General features: G+C 37.0%; 1 protein-coding gene and 1 long non-coding RNA gene across 3 annotated transcripts in view; one reads left to right on the top strand and one right to left on the bottom strand.

Moving 5' to 3' along the window:
* Window positions 1–227: 227 nt before the first annotated feature.
* The window catches only part of LOC147830818 (uncharacterized), a 68,159-nt gene continuing 48,404 nt past the window's right edge, over window positions 228–19,982 (top strand). The window contains exons 1-4 of the transcript XR_015526247.1: window positions 228–370; window positions 3,850–3,919; window positions 10,478–10,832; window positions 10,987–11,183. The gene's annotated coding sequence lies outside the window, so the exon portion shown is untranslated. The remainder of the gene's footprint in view (window positions 371–3,849; window positions 3,920–10,477; window positions 10,833–10,986; window positions 11,184–19,982) is intronic.
* Window positions 16,431–19,390, bottom strand: LOC137489392 (uncharacterized). 2 transcript variants are annotated; one of them, XR_015526255.2, is made up of 6 exons: window positions 19,154–19,390; window positions 18,728–18,834; window positions 17,679–17,803; window positions 17,417–17,502; window positions 17,076–17,118; window positions 16,431–16,978 (listed from the first exon to the last, which is right to left on the bottom strand). It is a non-coding gene; the product is annotated as an uncharacterized LOC137489392 (long non-coding RNA). The 2 variants fall into 2 exon arrangements; XR_015526256.1 differs by lacking the exons at window positions 18,728–18,834; window positions 19,154–19,390 and adding an exon at window positions 18,278–18,335.

Genomic DNA, 19,982 nt, shown 5'->3' with positions numbered 1-19,982 from the left:
GAATTGCTTTCTTTGATAAATACTACGACATTCAGGGGGGTTGTTTTGCTGTGCTGTCCTCCATTTTTTTTTTTTTTTTTGTGTTATTTTCCTGAGTGCGTCCATTTTAGAAGTAGGATGTTTTACCGCGTTTGCGTCCACGCGTTAATTGGTCGTAATTAAGTGCACGCACAGAAAGGATGAGTGCGGGACTCATTGTGAGGTACAGGCATGTTCAAACTATAGGCGAGCGTGTGGGCTGGTTCTGTCAGAGAGGCACGAGGCAAACAAAGCTGCTCGGTCATGTCTGAGAGCGCCATGAATAATCTCTGATTGAGCCCAATTATCACAGCAGACATATCTGACAGAAACAGAGGCGGAGGCAAAATGAGTAAGACCTATTAATATTTGCAAAAAAAAAAACTCGAGTGAAAAGCAAGCTTCGCGTTAAAAAAAAGAGAGAACAGGCAAAACAATATGGTGCCCAAAAGATCCAGAGGCGAAATTAGACCACCGTGTGTCAACACACAAAATGAAAGGAGGCACCTGTTTATAATAGGCACCACCCTGGAAGAAGCTTATTTCTCCTGATGGGACCCCTACTGATGAGAGGAGACCCGACTAATCTTTATGTGACCTGTCCCAAGCCGCGGGGGACGGGGAGAACACAACGCGTGCCCGGCGGTACAAAAGGCACATAGAGATTCGTATTGACAGGTTGCGGTCGGGGGTATCGTTTTGCTCCCCGGGATGGCATAATCACATTATGGATGAAAGTGAAGCGTTGTCTGTATTAATAGGCAGTGAGTCAGGTGGGTTTTACCCCGGTGAGCCCCTGTGCGGAACAGAAGGATAGAAAACAATCAGTTTGACTGGTGCAGTGCTGACACCATGTGGTGAATGTGCGCATGTCAATGAATAAAAGGCACCTGTTCAGCTTTACAGTCATTTCAGCAAGTCTCTTCACTCGTACTTGTATATTTTTGCCATTAAAATGATAAAATATGTTGTCAGAATAATCTCTTAGATTATTGTAATGTAAATGGACTACTTTCCCTGCTGAAAAATCCAGCCTAAACCAGCCTAGGCTGGTTGGCTGGTTTTAGCTGGTCGACCAGGCTGGTTTTAGAGGGGTTTTGGCCACTTCCAGGCTGGCTTCCAGCCATTTCCAGCCTGGTCTTAGCTGGTCAGGCTGGGAAATGACCAGCTAAAACCAGCTTGACCAGCCTAGCCAAGCTGGGAGTCCAGCCAAAACCAGCTATATCCAGCTTAAACCAGGCTGGTCAAGCTGGTTTTAGCTGGATTTGGCTGGTCATTTTCCAGCCTGAACAGCTAAGACCAGGCTGGAAATAGCTGGAAACCAGCCTGGTAATGGCCAAACCCCTCTAAAACCAGCCTGGTCGAGGCTGGTTTAGGCTGGATTTTTCAGCAGGGTTTGGATTACATTTAAGACTTTTGTACTATTATATACATAGATGACATTTATTCTATTCTCTATAACCATCAAGAGCCTCAGCAGCTTCTTTTTAAAGCGCGGTGTACACTAAAGTCATCCCATAGATGGACATTCTTTCATCATTTACCCAGGGTGTGCGTTAAAAGGGGGTTGGGGGGTCTAATTAACCCTTGATCCCCCCTGAAGAACATCAAATCAAGATGTATGAGGGGGTCTGGCCTTTAGTAGTTTAAGAAATAGTTTGCTCTGGTCTGTATCTTAAATAATATAAATAATTAAAATCATAGATACCTTTAATATACATTTGAACACCTCATAGTGGTTCATATCATTGTGAATGTATGTTTGCGCTAAAAATATTAAATATCGATTTGAAACCTGCAAAGCACCAACAGACAGTGTGAGTGTTCACAAAACATGCTTCTTTAACCAGCATTATATTCAGATTTTAACATGTTTTAGCAGGTTGCAAGTGGAAACCAAGAGATCTGACTGTTTTTGCAATACTCCTTATTTTGACCTCTCTGCTGGCTGGGAAAAGTGCATTTTCATGCCTGAAACAAAGAGGGATAAAAGCGGCTTAAAACAATGAAAAACATCATTCCCTTTGTTTCAAAAAAGCTATTTGTAGATGTCTTTAAGTCTAGATGCTAGTTTGTATTTTATCATACACTGGCTCGCACATGGAAGTTCTACAGTAAAATAAAAAATATGTGCAGTCTTTCATGTTCATCCAGTCATAGATACAGGAAAGCAAACCGGTCACCATTTCATTAATATCACAAATGTCATTGTGAAACACTCAATATCCATAAAAACACTGAAAATATAACAAGTTTGATTAATAAATTAGATGTAACTGAATTAAATCTATACATTTTTATCACTGAGGTATATTACCGAACATAACTTAAAACTTGACCCCCCCCCCCCCCCCCCCGATCTTTCATATATACTTGGTACCCTGCATTTACCCACCCTTCACTTGTTCCAAACCTGTTTGACTTACTTTCTTCTGCTGAACACAAAATAAGTTATTTGGAAATATGCTGCAAACCTGTAACCATTCCATAGTATTTGTTATTTTCCACTATGGAAGTCACTGATTACAGGTTTCCAGCTATTTTCCAAATTAATTTATAACAGAAAAAGGAAACTGACAAAGGTTAGAAACAACTTGAGAGAGATTACTAAATGTTCATTTTGGGTGACCAATCCATTTCATACGTCAAAATACTACTTATGCATTGCTTCTTTTGTGTAAATAAATAACATGTAATCATGCCATCCATAAAATTACGATTATTTTAAAAAGTAGTTCATTACAAGTAACTCATTTTTGTAATCTGATTACTTAGTGAGTTTATTTATAAACAAATTTCGAGAGGATCACGTGCTTATGATTGTTCACAGCTGTTCCAACTTTAGCTAATGACTGATTAACCTATCAGAAGATCCTTAACTCACTATAAATAACCAGACTTTTCTCATCTCAATATCTTCGTCTTAAAGAACCGTCTCAAACTCCCCTCTCACCTTACAACGGGAGGAAGCCCAGGGCTTGAGGATCTTATAAGCTCAGGGCTCTCTCCCGGGACAGCACGCCAAACTAGCTTTACTATCAATCATCAGTGTGAACTCTTGAAATACAGATTACAGACTGATTTTTAATAACTGCAAAGACTAAAGATTTAGGTTCATATTTTGCCTTTCAATCAAAGCAGACCTAAAATATTTTGACTTTCTCCTGTATGGCCAGAGGAGGGCAGTAATAACATCAGAGTAGGGATTTTCAGTCTACACAGGATGTCAAAAACACTATTTGCTTTTCATGTGTCTCAAGATATTTTTACAACATGGTTTATGGGATTAGATTGACTTATAAAGAATGTTGCAAAAATAATGATTAGTTTATTAGTAGAACATTAATACGTTTAGAATAAATATATATTGTTGTAATATATAGAACATTATTTTGAATAAAGATTAATTAGAAATTAAAAACAAAAATAGTTATTATTCATACTTTTACATGAAATTCATGGCAGTCTATGAGACCCAAATATTAAAACAGAGAATCAATCTCAGAAATAAAGGCCTAAACTAATATTATATTATATTATTTTATATTATATTATATTATATTATATTATATTATATTATATTATATTATATTATATTATATTATATTATATTATGTTATATTATATTATATTTACACAGACTTGTTTCTCTATTTGTATTTACAGTAAAAAGCAAATAGTCTTGACCAAAAAGGCTCCAACAAAGCAAATGTGTATAGGAAATGGCTAAAAAAGCAATCTCTCTCTGTCATATCCAATTAATGTTCATATAATTTGCCCACATGAGCCAGACTAATGATTCGAGTTATTGATTTGCCATTCTACTTTTAGGAAAGCTTTCTTCAGGGGACGAGATCTGGGAGTTTGTGCTGAAGCGCTGAATAACACCATGCTGTGTCAGGTATTTTTAGATAATCACATTTGCTTGCAATTTAACACTCTTTTGATGCATCTGTGTACCTCATATATCTGTCTAAAAGGAACTACTTCCTACACTTGTTCGCTTTACAATGCTGGTCTTTAATATTAACTCAAACCATAAGATTGAAACCCAAATTATCAGCCCTTCTGTAAAATTGTAATTCTTTTAAAAATATTTCCAATAGTGATGTTTAACAGAGACAAGATTTTAAGACATATTTTAATAACTATTTTAACAGCTTATTTAGTCTTTTTCATGACATCAGTACATATTTTTTTAGTTTTTTTTGCAAGATTCTTACATTGAACCTAAAGTGTAATTGATTTGTGCAAAATATTTGAAAAAGTATAAAGATTTACATAATTTTGCCTTCAACTATTTATATTCAGTTGATGTCAAAATTATTAGCCCTCATGTGATTTATTTATTTATTTATTTATTTATTTATTTATTTATTTATTTATTTTCAAATATTTACCAAATTATGTTTTACAGAGCAAGGAATTTTTCACAGTATTTCAAATGATATTTTTTCTTCTGGAGAAAGTCTTATTTATTTTATTTTGGCTAGAATAAAAGCAGTTAAAAAATAAATAAACTATATATTTAGAGTCTATATTATTAGCCCCTTAAGATATTTTTCTCCCGATTGTATATAGAACAAACCATTGTTACACAGTGAATTGCCTTATTACCGAAATGAGAAATTTAAAAATTTAAAATAAATTTAAAATAATTTTGGACATGCCACTTTTTGTTGGTAATATTTTAGTCATTTAGCAAAATTCAAACATTGAGCTTAATGTGCAATCGATTTGTGCATAATATTTTAAAAAAGTAGAAAAATTCACAGAATTTTGCCTTCAACTATTTATATTCAAACAGACAGACAGACAAACAGACAGACAGACAAATAGATGGATAGATATAGCCATGACTGTCCACAAACCAACATTCTCTTTTTCACCTGAGTTGATTAAAACAGCTGTTTCGAATAAATCAGAGTAATTATGATGCTTTAGAACAGTTTGGACTATTTACGACTGAACTCGTAAATTGAATTGCGTATGAATTAACCACTAAACTGACAAATCGGAAAATACTTACGTTTCCTTGTGAGATCAGGCTGATACATTTATAATTCCAAATGTAAAGATAAACTAATATTTACAATCAAAATTAGCAGCCCAGTGAATTATATTTTTCCTCTGTTTTTTTTATGAAATAGTTTTTTTATTTTGTATTATTTGATCACAGAAAAAAACATCCCGCAGACAATCAGCATATAGCAGTGTGAAGAAAAGTATTAGAAGCCGAAGCCCAAACAAGGAACCTTCCATCTTGTTGCAACTATTTTTATCTTTTTCAAATATTTCTTAAACAATGTTTTACAAAGCAAGGAATTTTTCGCAGTATTTCCAATAATATTTTTCTTATGGAAAAAGTTTTATTTGTTTTATTTCGGCTAGAGTAAAAGTAGTTTTTTATAAAAAAATTAAAAAACAAAAACATTTTAAGGTCAAAATTATTAGTCCCCTTAATCAAAATTTTTTTTTTAAAATTGTCTACAGAGCAAATCACTATTTTACAGTGACTTGCCTGATTACCTTAACTTGCCTTATTAACCTAGTAATTGCACTTTAATCTGAATACTAGTATGATGAAAAAGTAAAATACTATGTACTGTCATTATGGCAAAGATAAAAGAAAGCAGTTACTAGAAAATAGTTTTTAAAACTATTATGTTTAGAAATAACGAAAATTGAGGGGACATTATGGGGGGCGGGGGGGGGGGGGGTGTAAATTAATTAAAAATTGTAATAATTCACGAACCATGAGGGCTAACCTTTCTGACTTCAATTGTAGATCTATATAATTCTGTGTGCAAAGTGCGAATCAGTTATTGGTTGTTTGCAAACAGTGTTAAACACGTGCTCAGGACATGTTTATTCATCATTAAATGCTTTTAATTTGAATAATTCCTAAGCCGGCATGGGGTCTATTGGAAATGCACAAGAAGGCAGCCACAATTACACATAAATAAATATTCCTGACAGTGCTTACACAAAAGGCTCTCGACGTGCATTAACAATAATCCCCGCGGTCCCTGCTGTTTGACCATTTCATAAAACTCAATTAAAGGTAGCCGTTTTGTGTGGAGATCCGTTACACCAATACAGAAACTGCAGGCTCGACGAGTGGTGTGTGTGTTTGTTGTTGCAATGTCAGTCTAGGATGTGGGAAAAAACCAGAAGCCTAAACGAAAGGAATTAATTTTTCATTTATGCATGTTACATAAGCACGACATTGCATATGGGGGGGAAATTAAAGAATAAAAAAAAACAAAAATTAAAATCGAATGACAGCGCCCCCGCGTGGTTCGTCTCAAGCACTACCCGTTTATTATTTCATTGACTGGAGTGTCACTTTGATAATTAAAACATTAATAAAACCATTGTGTTCTACTTTGAAGGCATATTATTTGATCATTTATTTACTACATATCTTGATCAAAGAAAAACAGACGCAGTTACACGTATAAAATAACTTGTCACATGCTACACTGTGGTTTTATGCTGCGCTTTAGCATTTATGCAATCAGAATACATTATTCATAAAGATGAAGTTGTCTGTCTTTCCTAATGTTACCACTAGATGACAGTAGCTCGCTTTAAAAGTACATTACGAGTAACTCCATGACCGCAGTAGAACACAGTGACTCAGACTTGCACTGATTTCACAAATCTGAGAGGGAAAAACGGAGACATAAAATCACGTATTTCTTATCTACATGAGTCAGATTTAATGTACTCTATTCATAAAGTCTAAAATAATCGTCGCAAGCTTATATACTGATGGATATGGTTCTTAGAGTAGCTATAGAAGCAGTATGGAAATTAATGTAAATCAATGTCCTTTCAATAGCTGCACAATCCAGCGAGTGAATTGACAGTTTTGTAAAGATTGTATGCAAAACAGTGTTTATTCAGACCAGGAAATGAAATTTTGCTTTAGGAAGCATATTTGCTGGAACTAAGAAGCCTTTTTTTAAACCTTCATTAAAACTATTCTTATAGTTACATCATGGTATGGATGTCATATACCTCTATATCAATTGTTCAGGATATTATAAATCGTAAAACACTCCTACATTATGATGATAATTGAAGATGCAAAATTAATCTCTTAAAGTTCCAATGAAATTAAAACGAAGCTTGTTCGATGTTAGTATCAGTAATGTTAGTTTTAGGATATCTATTGACCTTATATGAGTATTATGTCACACATGACATTACAGTCACACAGGTTCAACCGCGCATAACGATTGCAAAAAAAGACTGTTTGGTAGGGGAGGTGTTTAGGATTTTCATTTTAGGGGGGCTCATCTCCTTATAAGGTAAAAAAAGTATATATATATTTAATCATTAAGCAGATTTTTATGCGCATTTTCAAAATTGTATGGGCTATGCTGTTTCCATCAACCATTTTTTATGCGTATATCCAAAATGCGCATAAAAATAAGAGGATGGAAAAAGCGGTGATAAAACAAAAAGCTATGGCTGTTTTATAAAAAGGGAAAGAGCTACTCTACCCTCTCTTCATAATTCGGTTGAGATTATGTCAAACATCGAGTAAAAATGCACATTTCAAAGCACTTCATGTGACCTTTATTAAACACTTACAAAAGGCCTGCATATTCATGAAATGCTGTGTTGTTATCTGACATGCCCTGCTCCCTTTAAGATACTTCACATTTGATGCACCTGAGCTCAACCACTCTTACCAGCAGAGCGGTAACAAAACAAAATTCTTTCGGCTATTTTTTTTTAAAGGAGAGGAGCTAATCTATATGTCCAACCCTCTCTTCATGTTTTAGCTGAGATTACGTCAACAGCGAATAAAAATGCACATTACATAGCACTTCCCAGGAGCTTTAACAAAAGCAGTTAACAGTTTGTTCATTATGTTTCATTTTAATCATGATAATAGTGTAATTTAATAGTGCAGTGTGCATTTTCCTACAAACTCATCTAAATTAGTGGCCATTTTTGCCTTAAGCCCCTATTTATTTCCAACCCTGAACCAGGTGTTAAAGGCTAAAATAGAGCTGAGATATATTTAAATCAAGGCTTTCATTTGTGAACAGTTTATTTTTGTAAACAGCATGTACAGTTTGTTCTTTTTGTTGATTTTTTTTACAATGTCTTGTTTTTTCCTAGCTTGCCTCACATACCTCTTTGTCAGAAATTCTTATTTTCACAGTTTCCTTGGCTAAAGCTTCACCAAAACATTACAACCTAATAATGATCTAATCAGTTAAATTACCCCTAATCAAGGCCCATGGTGTGATTATTGAAATGTTTGTGGGTGGTATTGAGTGCTCATATTTTGCCACTACTGAAATGGCGGGATATATTTATTTGCATGTTTGAATGGAAAAAACAACTAAAAATTATTAAAATAAAACACAACGCACATACACACAAACAGTGGAGGAAATAAGTATTGAACACCAAAGGCGCTGTTGACTTGAAATTTTCATCGGATGTTGTTAACAACCAAGGAAATCTATTTATGCAAAAATAAAACTAATTAGTTTACAAATGAAGTTATATGTAATAAATTAAATGATGCAGGGGAAAAGTATTGAACACATGAAGAAAGGTTGGTGTAAAAAGGCAGTGAAAGCCCATACTGTGCTGAAATTTCTCAGTAGTTCTTTGTCAACCCTCTGCCCTTTATCATTATAAAATAATGTTAGCTTTTTCAGTCCAACATCTAAATTAACAGGATGATGAAGATGAAACCAGGGTGGACATTTCTGCAAGACAATGATAGAAAACATAGCCAAAGAAACTCTTAAAATGCTTTCAGAGAAAGAAAATCAAGCAAAATGGCCCAGCCAATCACCTAACCTGAATCCAATAGAAAATACAACAAAAAAAAGCTCAGATTTGATAGACGAGATCCACAGAATCATCAAGGTTTTTACACTCTGTTGAAGTAAATGAGACGTAGCTGCCATCACCAAAAACATTTTATATAAAGTATGAAATACATTTCAGTATTTAGGAAGAAAGGTGATTTGAGGAATATTGAACGTAGCATGGTTGTTGGTGTCAAACGGGCTTGTCTAAATATTTTTCAGACTGCTGCTCTACAGGGATTTTCATGCACAACCACTCTAGGGTTTACAGAAAATGGTCTGAAAAAGAGAACATATCCAGTGAGCGACAGTTCTGTGGGCATAAATGCCTTGTTGATGCCAAAGGTCAGAGGAGAATGGCCAAACAGGTTCAAGCTGATAAAATGGCAACAGTAACACCAGAAGAGCATCTCTGAACGCACAACACATCGAATCTTGTGGCGAATGGGCCACAGCAGCAGAAAACCACACCGGGTGCCATTCCTAACAGCTTAGAACCAGAAACTGAGGCTACAATTTGCTTAAAATTGTACAATAGAAGATTGAAAAAAATGTTGCCTGGTCTGATGAGTCTCAATTTCTGTTATGACATTCGGATGGTAGGGTCAGAATTTGGCGTCAACATCATGAAAGCATGGATCCATCCTGCCTTGTATCAACGGTTCAAACCATGGTGTAATGGTAATTTCTTGGCACACTTTGGGACCAGGTCTCACTGGAAGAAGAGACAGTACTGTCTCAATGTGATCTCCTGGCTAAATAAAGGAATAATAATAATAATAATAATAATAATAATAGTACCTAGAGGGAGGGTTGTGGGGAATTTCGGGAGTTTTAAAGGAGACAGAACAATACGGAAGATGGGTTTGAAATACGGGAGACTCCAGGGAAAGACGAGAGTGTTGGCAGGTACGGTGTACCCATCTTCTGATGGCTACTTCCAGCAGGATGAAGCGCAAATCATCTGCGACTGGTTTCTTGAACATGTTAATGAGTTCACTGAACTCAAATGGCCTCAACAGTTACCATATCTCATTCCAATAAAGCACCTTTGGGATTTAGTGGAATGGGAAATTTGCATTATGGATGTGCTGCTGACAAATCTGCAGCAACTGCGTGATGCTAAAAAGTCAATGCGGACCAAAATTTCTGAGGAATATTTCCAGTACTTTGTTAAATCTATGCCACAACTGATTTAGTCAATACTGAAGGCAAAAGGGGGTCCAATCCGGTACAAATAAGGTGTACCTAATAAAGTGGCTGGTCAGTGTATTTAAATCATTAATTTCCATGCAAACAAACCTCGTTGTTTATCTGAATCAGACACATACAGTTTTTTTTGCAAGCAGAAGAATTCTTTCTAAATGTTTCATTCTTAACGTGGATTTTCTGTGATTTGTTGGCTGGGCCTCCATCTAAAACACTACACTCTAATGAACTAATCAGGAAAATTAGCCCTGATTAAAGTCCATGGTGTGATTAATGTAATGTTTGCGGGTGGTACAGTATTAAGCGCTCATATTTCGCCACCATTGAAATCACAGGAAATGAACAGTGTGGTGCATTTATTTGCATGTCTTCTTGTCTAAACAACTCACTCTCTCTTGCAGCGGCCTGCTCTAAAAAATACCAGGAATCCGAGGGGACGGGGATGTTGTCCATCCTAAGGAAGGAAAACAGAAAGTGGAGGAAATGAAAGCGAAAGCGAGGGCATCACAATCTGACAACTCCAGCGCCTCTGTCAGACAGTGGTTGACTGCTACTCTGCTATTCCTGTTGGAGGGCTGAACCCACTCTGCCTTGTTGGCACAGATATTTTTAGCCCTGGCGTTTGGCAGAGAGACCGGCACTAAGAGTGATGGGGCCACACAGGCCTCCGACTGCAAAAGGGCAATGGTTGGATGAAGTGGGCGGAGGCGGGCAAGGTCACACGAGGCCATCGGAGACCAGAGAGTGGAGGCTGAGGTGAGGAGATCTGGAGATTGAATCTTTTGACAGGCTGTATTTCACACCTGTGGATATTCTATAATGTTTTTAAAAAATATTCAATTATATTATCCAATGACTGTGGAAAATATGGACGACGCAACAGCCCCCTTTCCCATTAAATGCTTTGAAGGCAAAACGCCTCGTGATGGGCACAAACGGTCGCAAAAGACTGCTGAAATTGGAGACTGAGCATGTGCAGAAAGATGGAGCCAGAGGTGGAGCCGCAGAATCAAGCTTCCAACCAAACGCTTGTACATCAAATCAACCACGGCCCCCGAACTTCTCATTTGACCGCCGGTATCTGCACTATAACAAAGGCTCGCTGAAGTAAATATGAGCAACTTACATTTAAAAACACGTAATAATATAGAATTTAAAAACTGTATTGTAAGTTGTTACATAACATTTACAGCTCTATTTGTTAGATAAGATTAGGTTTTTAGAACATTATAATGTTTTATAAGAGCAAATTCAGTAGATTAAATCAATAACATGGCAAAACTCAAAATGCAGGGACGTCCTTTAAATCAGTGGTTCTCAAAGCGGTGGTCGGACCCCCTGGGGGGGTCACAGAACAACAAGAGGGGGTTGCTTGGTGATTTCCAAAAATCTAACAAATTTGAATAAACTTTTAAACTTATCATTGTTAATCCATAACCTACAGAAGATAAAAATAGTTACATAAATGTACAAAATCCAAACAAAAAGCCATCAGCCTTCAGTTTTTTTTTTGTTGTTGTGTTTTTTACATTGGATTGCAACCTCTACGAATTTTACATTAGATTAACGACAATAGCGTCAGTTGCACCAGATTGATTTTACGGCACTAGCAAAACTTTCTGACACCTTTACGGCACATTTAAAATAAATACAGGCCACGACTGAACATGGAGGATGATCTTTAAGTGGCAGTCTCCAAAATTAAACCAAGAAAATACTTGTGATGTAACTTAAATATTGTGCCCACCAGTCTCATTAGGTGCGGTTAATATTAAATAATAATAAAATAAGAAATGATGTGGTTGTTAGATTATTGCGCTTTTTTGTGTTGTTAATATGCTTGTGTTTATATTAGCCTACTTGTTTGTGTGTGTTGTGTGCAATGTTTGTATGATTATAACCGCTACCGAAAAAAGTGAGGGTCGCGAGTCATTGGCATTGTTATTTTGGGGGTCCCGGCCTGAAAAGTTTGAGAACCCCTGGTTTAAATCAGGTTCAAATAACCTTACAGGAGATCAATGTGGAGATAGCTAACATTAGTGTTATCTTTCTAATTATTATTTCAGACCCATACAGAGAATTACTGCTAGATAGCGATCACCTGTATTTTCCCTGTCATGGCTAGGTTAGGCGTGTATAAGCAAACTAATAAAGCCCGGTAAAGCCCTGACCTTACCGAATAAACAGTGTTCCACCAGATCCTGTATGTCAGAAAGAATAGTTGACTGCTAAACTCATTTTATCATTCAATCTCCTCCCGAAGCTTTCGACATCTGTTTAGAGAATCTGTCCATCACAACTGTACTATCATTGGGCCTGCTGCAGCCATGGTACGGCAAAGTTCCTTGATTATTATGCCGGAATGAGAATAAAAAGTCACTAGCCAAATCGACCTAGAAAATAACAACTATAAATTTTCTGTTGGTCTTTGTAGGTCTTTTTTGGTTGGTCTTTATAGAAAAATTATAGAAACTTTTTGGTCATTTTAGAGCCAGATGCTAATGGTCTAATCTGATTTAAAGAGCCCATATTATACATGAAATAGGGTCATATCTTGGTTGTAAGGGTCTCCAACAACAGTTTAATATGCATGCAAGGTCAAAAAACACTTTCGTGGTCTTATAATCTGCATTTATTTTTACCTAATTATCCCAGCGACTCCTGTATGAATCGTCCAGTGATTCATTTGTTCCCAAACCCCTCCTTAGCGGGAAGCTAATCTGCGCTGATTGGACCGATGACAGTCTGTTGCGATTGGTCGACTGCCTTCAGTCAGAGAGTGAAATGCACAACAGCTAATCAGCAATATAAAAGTAATCACAGTTCATACACGCTCGATAGTGTAGGCGTGGAGTTTAGCTGCCAGTGGGTCAATGTAAATACAGACTACGGACTTGAAAATACAGACGACTGACTATTTTATTGAGCAAAAACTCCAAAAGCAATTAAGGAGATCTCCTAGCTTCTCACTCTGCTCTTTTCACAGACACACACACACACACGCACAAACACACACACGCACTTAACCCTGCTCCGGACGACAACGCGCGCGCACGCACACACACACACACACACACACACACACACACACACACACACACACCTCCGGACGACAGCGCGCACACACACAGACACACACACTACTCCTCGTCCACAGAGCTCCGTTAACAAAGCAGCACGCGTCGCATTTTTAACGTGACTTTGCACGCGATAAGAGAATATAGCCAGTTAACCTGATACAGTACACGCGGTTACAAGTAACAAATCACAACTAAATACATTTGCAAGCTAAAGTCAACGAGGCAACTTTAATCGCACGTACTTACACTTGAGAAATGGAGGAAGAAAAATCCTGACGTCCATCAATAAGTTACTCTTTACTGATCCTTCCTTTAACAAACGCTGATGAAGTATTCTTTGTAGCATGTAGTTTCCAGAAGTTTCCAGTAGTTTCCAACTGATTGGCTATAATGCTGAGGTTTCATGTTTGGGTAGAGACTCAATATATCCATCTGCAGTGTGACTTCAATCGACCGGCATGTTTGTGTGTGTGTGTGTGTTTGTGGCTGTGTGTTTGTGTGTGTCTGGGTTTCTGCGTCAGAGGGCGGGGCTTCAGGTTTGAAATCTTCCGGGTTTGCGCGTGCACGTGAATAACTTGGTTTCGTTCGTACGTCATGGCGAAACACCTAATGAATCGGTATCAAGGCGACTCGTTTGAAGCACTATGAGTCGACTCTTTTATAGCTGAATCAACCGTTTTAAACACTGTACACTAACAGATTTAAGCCTTAGCTGGATACTTCACTTCACTTAGAGCTGTGTTACACACTACATGGAGGGGAATTTTCAAAAACCCATAATATGGGCTCTTTAATGATCTATGCTAAGCTAAAAGTGCCCTTGCCAAATCTGGAAATTGGCTAATTTGATTATTATCATTATTATTATTGAAAATTATAAAAGTAAACTGTTTAACTTTTGGGGAGTTATCTTTAAGTGGAGTAATCTTTTAATAAGAAATAAGCAAACTGGGGGTGCTAGGAAGAGGTAGCTGTGCTTTTCACCGTCTCAACAATCAAGCTAATAAAAACTGCAGTTTCAGCTACATCAGATCAACTTTAGATTAGCTAAATGTTTAGCTATACATTCATAATACTACATTTAAGCTTCAAACTCTGTTAATGCCACCAAAGAAACAAACCATCTCAGTTTTGGCCGAAGCTAGCAACAACATGGCGATGGCTGAGCAAACAACGAGTCCCTGATAAAAATAAAACGATATGTTAACAATGATGGAGAAGATCTCGGATAAAATTATCAGAAAAAAGCTAACTATTTTGTAATGTCGTATTTTTTATAAATGTAAAAAAAAAAATCTGGCTTTTTTTTCTGTACATAACAAAGGATTTGTGTATTCCCTTTCTCAGTTTCATTGTTTTCTTAGTAAGATGTCTTTCACATCTTTAACAACTGTTTACTATCACACGCCTGCCAAAACAACCTAACCTCTTCACGGCGTATTGCCTCATATTTTCCTCATAAACCGTTTTGTTTTGCAGACTCTTTTGTGCCCTGGTTGCATAATGGCTCCTCCTCAGTCACTGATAGACTTCTTTCCCGCCTTTTAGCTCTCTTCCCATCAGCCTCTCAGCAGGTCTCTTTCTTAGATCCACCTGTCTGTGTGCCGAGCTCTGCGGAAAGCACTAACATATTCCCTTTGTTAGCCGTTCCTCCTCCACAATTTGTCTCCGCATGGATGACCTTGACTGCTCCAATCCCAAAATAGACCCCGAGCACAGGTGTGTGTTTTTTATCGCTTCCTTCGAGACTGTATTATCGCACGCAGGTTTTCGTTCTATAAATGGAAGATCTGAATCGTACGCTATCAACCCTCTCCTGCCAAGTCAAAGCAATCTGTCGTTTGGCATTCAGTCCTGCGGATTACTTGTTGCTATGTGAAAGTTTGGCTGAAGGGCTTTGTGTTTGAAAAGTCATCACGTCTCTGGAATACATTTTCTGTCATCCTGCTTTTGTACAGTACTGCATTTATAGGTTTATATATTTAGAAAGTAAATGCTCGGCTGAGCCAGGGAACAAAACAGCGGCTGCACTGACAACTTCTTTTTTTCTCGAGTAATCAGAATGAACGATTTAGTCAGTTAACAAAAATAAAGGCTTCTTGGCTTAGTAGAACTGCACCATTCTCAAGATTGAATATGCTTGATTTATGGCTAGTTTAAGACTGACAGAGGGAATCGGATTAAAAACCTTATATCTAATGTGTGAAATAATAGGCTAACACAATTGAACATTTATTTTTGCTGCCTTTTCAAACTACTTATTTAAAAAGAACTGAAACAACGCAATTCTTGAGGGTTTTTTATGGGGGGGTGGGGGGAAGACTAAATTGTTCGATGTTCAGTCCACTCAAAATTATAAAAAACAATTAAGTTAAGCACCTTGATGTCAAAATAACGTCAACAATGCTAATCAATTTAATGCAACCCAAGCTCATTCTGAAAACGTACCAATGTATACATTTTTGGAGAGCGTCAAATATGTCCCAGGGTTCATTTTTTTTTGCAGTTTTTGTTTTTGCAAATCCATAAGAGTCCGCTGTGTACCCTTTTTCAGGACCACATTTCCCTTGCGAGTGCCATTCGCATCTGCTGTTCTTGCATAGATCCACTAAAGGCCGCTGTTAACTGACTGACTAAATGAATGACTGACTGACTGACCGATCGACTGACTCACCCTCCTACTTCCCTAAACGCAACAAATAGTGTTTTCAAAAGCACAGATTGAACTGCCCACCCACTTCACTATACCCAACCGACAGTTTTAAAAAACAGTTCAGAAAAAGAAAAGTCTTCGCCTGATTTTTACCACGTTTTCAGAATTTATCACATTCTCACCCTGTTATTTACTTACTTACTTTATTTTTTGGTTCCTGTTTTTGTCTTACACCACTTTCTGGAACCGTTCTTCATCGGACTCGAACCCTGTCGTGGTAGTCAACTCCTCTCTGTGTCTGCCATCATACATGGCAAGCTACCTGGACAAACTCGTTACAGCGGGGGAAAAAAATATAACTACACAGCAAAATATGGGGACCCAAAACAACTCTATGGGTGTTAATTTCAACACTTTGAAAGTGTCTCATGGGGTCCACTCAAAACAGAGTTAAATCAACACTTTCAAAAGGGTTGGCATATTGACACCGAAGTTAGGGTTAATTTTAACTCTGGGCAGAGTTAAAAAATGTAACTATATTTAACACCGCCTGGTGTAATATATTATTTTATTCAACTCTCTTGAGTGTAAATATGGTAAAAAACTCAAATAGACTGTAAATTACAAAATAAAAAACATTTTATTTGAAAACATTCACCACTTCAACAATTCATTCAGTTTTTAAAATGCAACAATGTCAAATATGCTTTAAATGTTTTATTAGTACAGACAGTATCAACAAAATATGTATGACCAGTGCTCAAAAAGGCTGTTTTAGTCCTTTGGTCCAAACTTGATGTGTTATCAGAGCAATTTGAAAGTTAAATATACAGTATCGTCACTCATAGTTTTCTTCTGAACGCATAGTTTTCTTCTGAAATTACATTTTAAACAACTTGGCGTGCAAATCTTTCACTTCTGGTGTTTCCTTGGTCCTCCATATCAAACACAGCAGTTTAAATGAAGGTATAAATGCTGGAAACTTGTGTGAAAACAAACTGGAGCTAGGAAATCTTATCAAGCATGTCCTGTGAATGAAGTGCTTCCCAGCCACAGGATGACCTTTTTATCCATGACGATGTAGTAGCTGCTGATCACTCGTCTGGTGGTTCCTGATGCACAGATATAGGGTGATGCTCTTCTAAGAACTCTTCAAGACTCCAGCATGACTAAGAAAAATGTTTGAAAACAAATTGCAATCAAATTCTATGATATATTTAAAAGAACATTTAAAGTAAATAAAACATTCAAGAAATCTAAACTCACCTTTTGAAAATCTTCATGATGATCCACAACTTGACTCTCCCAGCTGGTTGAGGTGACAGGATATGGAAAAGTAGAAAAAACACATACATCACTGTTGGATCTACAAAAACAATTAGGTTAATCACTATGACTAGAACTGGAAAAACAGGCAGCTGTCTGTCCAGAATCCTGAATTTAACACAACACTTGGAGCAAAATTTAGAGGAGCTTAAAATCTTTTATATCATTTAGTGATGCTGACTTCCCCAAAATATTGGCCACAGTGTAAAATATATTCATAAACTTAAAGTTTTCTGTAAGCGTGTGCGTGTGTGTGTGTGCGTGCGTGCGTGTTTCTTTACCAGATTCAACTTGTTAGGCCCTTTCAGGACCAGTATTGACGCCACCTTTCCTGGAGTCTAGCAGATGTTTTAGGTCCAAATATAATCTTAAATATTAGGATAAGCAGAAGAGGAAAAGTGCAAAGCAAAGAGCAAAACATTATTTAAGTAACAGTTCACCCACAATACAAAACTTATCACCTTCATGTCATTTGTTATTCTCTAATGCTCTAATACCCTCTCAGCTTATTGTGAAACAAATACAGAACTTTATCAAACATACCTTCATTATTATCACCACATATGACCAAGAAGGTGTGCTTGGTCATTTCACCAACTCTGGAAATACACCATCCGTCTCTAATCAGCCACCGTCACAGGGTCTTGTGTTATTGTAGAGAACTGTGGCTGTTAAAAAACAACAAAACATTAGTATCTAACACATATGCATAACCATTAGATTAAAAAGAGAGATAAACATCACAAAGTATGCCTCACACTTTTTCAGATATCTTTTGATTCAGATGTTGATTATTGATAATAAATCTACAAATCAAACCTGTATCATCATTAGGCTGCTCAAATATGAATCAGTTGATTAATTTTACAGACAGGTGGCTGTTTACAACGTACTAAATTGTCTTTAATAAAACGGAAATGTTGTGTACAGTACATGCTAAGTTTAGCCTATAGTTTTAAGCACAATATCATTCGGGAGAAAAAGCTTGACTAAGATGTTCCTGACTACAGAAATAGCCTAACTTACTAACGTCAGACATCCCGAGTTGGGAAAAGTCATTTTCGGGGGATACGGAGTTGATTTGCGGGAGGTAGCGGGAGTGAGTACCTAAAGAGCAATGGGATGAGTTGCGTGCGACGTACCTGAAGAGCTGGGAGGGATGCGGTGGAGAGGGGTGTGCAAAGTGTTTAATGACCGGGCGGGAGACGCGCGATTTCCGGGAGATTATCATTCATTTGCGGGCATCTACTTGGGCATCTGGGAGTCTCTGTGCATTTGCGGGATAACGTTAACGTTAGTCCCGCAACTTCCGGGAGACTTCTGTAACGTCAAATGTCTGAGAAAGTGCAAACGCGGTCATTTAAAGACATTAATGTTAACATTCCGACTTTAATGGTTGTCAACACTTAATATAATTCAAGCGTACGTTGTCACGCGAGTCTATGGACTAACGGTATATGGACGGCCACGAATGAACCAGTTTAAAAGGGCTGCGGTGTTTAAAATAACCAAATTAACATACACGGATAACAAACAATCATATGTTTTAGTCAGGAAGCCTTTTACAAGTAAGCATATGTTCATTTACTCACCAGATATGTTTTAGAAACTCTTCAGAGCTTATGGAAACCGTCCTGTGTTGCCGTTAGCATCCGGGCAGAGTAGGCTAGGCTGCTCCGGGGATTGCCTCGCTAGTTTGCTTCGAATTAAAGAAGAAGTGTCGATTTTATTTTACAGATGGGTAACAACGCACAAAATGTCATTAAGCGTGACAGAAATGTGTTGAACATGTACATTTGATGTTTTATGCACTATGTATGCGTTAGCATATATAAAAACATTCTTGAAAATAAGTCAATAGTAATGCAGTTAAGCTAGATACACAAACGACCATGAATGAACCGCAGAAGTTTAAAATTGTCACTACATTCTAAAGTTATTAACTTAACAATATGTTTACAACTAAATTTCCTTAAAGAAAGTCAGTAAAATACCAACATTTAGGTAGTTTGACTCACCAGTTGCTGTTCTAAACCTCAGATGGAAAATGGCGTCTGGAAAATTCTTCAGTGACTGGGGCTGCATGAATTCCCGGATGTTAGAAATAACACCACCAAGTGTAAAAAAGATAACTCCTTGATTTCGCACTGAATAAAATCAATTCTAACTCTTATTATATTCATTTATCAAAATCTAACTCTTTATCGTCAACACTTTACTCTGAAATGCTTCAACACCGAGAATTTAACTCTGATGAATTTGCTGTGTACACGTCGCAACAACGCGTTGCACATGCTCTGTGATTGGTCGGCTTGGTAGCGAGTGAGTGTTAACAAGTGTCTAGTCCTGTAAAAGAGGTTCAGATGAAGACAGTTGTTTTGTGTTTACCTTATGATTAAATTTGTTGCAGAAACCAGGCTTTAGATGTCAGTTTCTTGTTGTTTTGACATAGAGGTACAGTAGTTTACATGCATAGTAGGGATACAAAATCTTGTAAATATTTTTTTCTTGTCATGTTATAATAACTGTTGTGTAGTTATTTTAGTGGTTAAAAGAGCAAAAACGTGTGGACGTCAAATGGGGGTCATGGTTTTGACATCAAAATTATTTCCATTTTGATGTGTTGTTTGACGTGTTGTCTGGCTAACTTTGAAAGCAGATATAGATATGCTAGCAGGCTTAAAACAGAACAAAATATATGATTGTGGGGAAAAAGGTATTGTGCTGTATCTGTAAAATCAAAGACGAACGTGCTAGCAAACTGCTAATAGAGAAGGGGTAGAAAACACTTGGCTAAAATTTATTCATTTTCATCCAGCTTAGTTGATTGTTCAGGGGTTGCCACAG

The sequence above is a fragment of the Danio rerio genome, chromosome 25 (assembly GCF_052040795.2).
Source record: "Danio rerio strain M-AB ecotype USA chromosome 25, GRCz13ab, whole genome shotgun sequence".
Lineage (NCBI taxonomy): Eukaryota > Metazoa > Chordata > Actinopteri > Cypriniformes > Danionidae > Danio > Danio rerio.
Note: the sequence above shows the minus strand (reverse complement) of the source record. Positions and strands in the feature narration are given on the sequence as shown.